Source organism: Alligator sinensis, unplaced genomic scaffold (assembly GCF_000455745.1).
Source record: "Alligator sinensis unplaced genomic scaffold, ASM45574v1 scaffold611_2, whole genome shotgun sequence".
Lineage (NCBI taxonomy): Eukaryota > Metazoa > Chordata > Crocodylia > Alligatoridae > Alligator > Alligator sinensis.
Window position 1 is genome coordinate 4748071 of NW_005841869.1, and position 4022 is coordinate 4752092.

The 4022-nt window shown below is 46.2% G+C and overlaps 1 protein-coding gene across 1 annotated transcript in view; it reads left to right on the forward strand.

Moving 5' to 3' along the window:
- Positions 1–1747: 1747 nt before the first annotated feature.
- Positions 1748–4022, forward strand: part of LOC102382609 (beta-1,4-galactosyltransferase galt-1-like) — a gene marked incomplete at its 3' end in the record, with an annotated part of 4919 nt that continues 2644 nt past the window's right edge. Inside the window, exons 1-2 of the mRNA XM_006016962.3 lie at positions 1748–2182; positions 2700–2749. The remainder of the gene's footprint in view (positions 2183–2699; positions 2750–4022) is intronic.

The window sequence follows — 4022 nt, forward strand, 5'->3', positions numbered from 1 at the left end:
GCACACCACCTCAGGGAGCGTGGCGGGGAAGGGGCCAGGGCTGCATTGCCACGACGGTTCGGGCCCCTCGCAGCTCCTCCACCATCCAGCCCTGGCACGCCAAGTTCAGCTTACCGGTGTTTTTGGCGCCTGGCCCAAAACATTGCCGATCCCTGCTGTAAAACCTTCCTTTAAGCAACGAACTTGTTTTTCTTCAACATGATGATTTCAAAACCTCTTCCTTCAGAATGGAACAAATTACAGGTAATATGTTCTTGTTTATTTTATTTTCAAGTCATTCCCTTTTGTAAGAAACCTTGGGCTATAATTTTAACTCTTCTTTGAGATAAATTTAGATCTCACCACAGGATAAGGTGTAATCTGCTGTAGTCTAAACATGAGTCTGGCAGGTACCTTCACCTTACTGCTCCCAGTTTACGAGAGACCTGCCTTGGATTGTATAAATTCCAGGTGAATTATCTGTTCCAATTCAAGTAAATGATGATTTGTGTCTCCCCCAGAAAATGTATAAATTATTTCGGAGATGCGTTTATTAAATAAATTATGAGTTTTATACTATATACATTAGAGGTACTTTGTTAAAATCGTTCCGGTACAAAGACAGAAGTTATTATGGGTAATTGTATTGTAGGCATCATATTTCTAATTCTGTTGTACTGTAGTTTTATAGTCACTGTTGAACAATTTTTTTCCCCGTTGGATCTAATGTGAATTTTTGTGTCTTTCTCCACGGTTTATTTTGGAAGGAAAAGTAGTTAATTTGATTTTCTGTAGGTTCTGTGTTGAGTAACAATATATCATTTGGAGTAATACGAAAAATGCAAGAAACGTAAGTGCTGAAAAATAATCCTAGATGCAGTTTTATGCACACAGAAGTTGTAATCATAACAGCTCTTTTTCAGTCATTGAAATAAGTTCACACTGTTTAAATAACTAAAATGGCAGTTAGATGGAGCAGTATTCACAGATTCACACAAGTTTAGGGCTGGAAGAGACCTCGTGTGATCACTGGGCCCAGCCCCTGCTCTGGGGAGGAAAGGCTGCGGGGCCAAATAAGTGCCGCACGCTGCGCGGCCAGTCTCCTCCAGGGCGGGTGCCTGCACCACCCCGCCGGGAGTCTGGTGTCACGAACTGTGAAGAAGTTTTTCCTTAGTCTTTTCCTTATTGGAAAGACTTGGGACAGTACGAATTTAATACAACCTTAATACTGTACTGTGAAAATGACTCACTAATACAGAATTGTAATAATGTTACTATAAATGCATTTATTTTTCTTGCTTTTCCTGCAATGTATTACCAAAGAGGTATGTTGGGTCTCTAAAGCTTATTACTTAATAAAAGTGTTCATAGATTGGTATCAAATATTTGATATAGTTTGACGTTTTATCAGAAGTATTTCCCCAAGGATTATATTCAAAATAATTATCCTGTGAAAGACATTAGCACTCATTTAAAATCTGTAGGGTACCTCCAAGACAAATCTTGGAAAAAGTCTAAAGGATTTGTCAGCAACACCTGTGTTTATTGTAAAAGGCATTTGCATTTTGGATCACTTTTGCTCATGGAAATACATCTTTCTTTTTTTGCTGCTATGGTGATTAAAAAGTAATGTATTCTTAAACAAAAAAGAAAATCTAACTTCCCTTTCAAGTGCTCTCGGAAACTACCAATTCTCATCTGTGCTTACTATTACCTTGTTCCTCTGGGCTTTTTTTAAATCAGTAGTCACAGAAACTAGGGAAGTTTGCCATAATGATCCCACTGGCTTGTATGTGATAGCATAGATATTCATATCACCCTTTTAATAGCATCAGCACGTGGCTCAGCGCTGAGGAGCTTCAGAAATTCTTCCTGTGTCAGTCCAAGACTGGTGTTAATTAGGGCTGTGACTGGAGACGGCCATAGTAGTTACAGGCCTGTCTTGCTGAAACCAGCCACGGCACAAAACGAACCATGCTGGGGAATGGGCTTTAAAACAGTAGCCCTTTGCCCGTATGGGCAAACCTTCACTTCCCTTCAGAGACCTGTCAGTGCTTCTTTCGCACATGGGACAGTCTAGTTTGTGAAGCTGTTGTATAACATGGGCAGGTGCAAAGCAGTAAAAGCCGGAGGTTGCTGTGTGGTTGAGTTCAGGAAGTGACTGTACGTTTGTGCTGCGCTGACTCCCATCTCGGATCTCAGGGTAGGATATTATTTTGTTTGCTAAAACCCCCCAGAGCTGAAAGGGCTGGCGACTCTTTGCGTATCAAGTGCTGCCGTTAGGGCTGGAGGGACTGCCACCCAAGCGGTGGTCTTGTCTACCCCTTGGACAGCCCCATTCGCTCTGTGCACTTGCGCAAGCAGGGGTTGCTATTGAGGGCGTGATCAGGGTCCGTGGTTTATAAAAGTGAAATCGAGGGCTTTGCTTTGGTGAGGCTGCTGTAGGCCTGGAGACGTTGTGCAAACGCAAGAGCACTTTGCTCAGCCCTTTTACACCCTGTTGAGACAGCGACGTAGTTTCTTGCAGGGTCTGAGGTAGCCCAGTTGACTCATGGTCTCACGTCATCACGTTGTCTCGTCTCCCAGCCACTCTCGAGAGGGTGGCAGAGATGTCAGTCTGTTGAGGGACACGCACTTGCTCTTTCTGGCAGAAGTGCTTCAAGCTTGTTAGGGCTGGACATAGCTTACTTTCCCGCTTCTCTCTTACCTTTTCTCTGCAGTCCTTCAGGAACCAGAGAGACCCCGAGCGCCGTCCCAGGGAAGGAAAGCGGTGAGTCAAGCAGGAAACCTCTCACAAGGTCACCGGGGATTTGATCATCCCACCCAACTCTTAGCAGTTTTTGTTTGTTTGTTAATTTGGATTTGTCCCCTTCCTTTCTTAAATTGGAAGGAAAATATTTTGCAGCTATTGTGAAGAAATGGTAGTGATTGTAGTTAAAACTGCCTATGGCTTTGTTTAATGGTTGATTTTTTTTCAAAGTACATTTAGATCCTTGGATATACTTCAATTGTCCTGAAAACTGTGGTGCTTCCTGGTAGCCCAGGGCAGAGGGAATGCTGTCACTTTGCAGTAGCATTGCTGGTGTGGGGGGCTGTGAGGACGATGGCCCCGAATGCTGGTTGGGGTTGGGGTTGGGGGAGGGGATTGGATTGGAAATTACAGTTCCTGCCTATTGTAACTGGAACGCAGCCTTGACTGACAGCATGGGCGAGATGCTGGTCGCCATCTGGCACCAGCGCCGGCTTGCACTACGCTCCTAGCGTTGGAAGAGAAATCCACAGGCCCCCAGCAGGAGCAGCTGGCTCCAGGAAACATGGGGGAGACTAGGAAAGGAGTGACACCGAGCCAGGCAGCAGTCTGTCCTATGGCGGGAGGAAGCACTATGCCCCGTCAGGGCAGCTCCTTGCCAGTGCTGCAAACCTACTTCTGCACTTAAAAGTGTGGGTCCCTAGTAGAAAGAAGATGTCAGTGCTTCGGCACAGACGCATCTGGGTGAAGCCAAGAGCAGCGGTCTGTGGTGCTCTCAGATGTGAATTCTTCTCCTCCTCTTTCCTGTTCGCTTTTATCCAAGCCTTCCAGGTACTTGCCAGGAAACTTCATTCAGCTGCCACCAGCTTGGTCTCACTACAGGTGGGCCAGGGATTTGGGGGCTGAAACCTGGTGTTGGTCTCCAGCAGGGGCCAGAGTCCTCCCTGACCATATCAGTTAGACTTCCGGGTGTCAGCTCCTCCGGGGACAGAATTGCACAAGCATGAGTCAGAAGCAAGGGCTATCTCTGCTTTCCAGCTATAGTGACAAGATGGGTTGTCGAGAGGTCAGGGATGGCAGAGAGCAGCTCTGTATTCGGCCACCCAGTGCTTGGTGAGTGCAGCGCAGCGCTTTGCTTGCTTGCTGTAGCACCGGTCAGTCCACATCAGCATGTGGACCTCCTGCCCTGGGCACTGACAGAGATTACAGCCAAAGAGGTGAGGTGCAGCACAGAAAACAATGGGTGGGGAGGATGCAGTGTAGCGGTGACAAGACGCTGTGTTTGTGCTGTAGG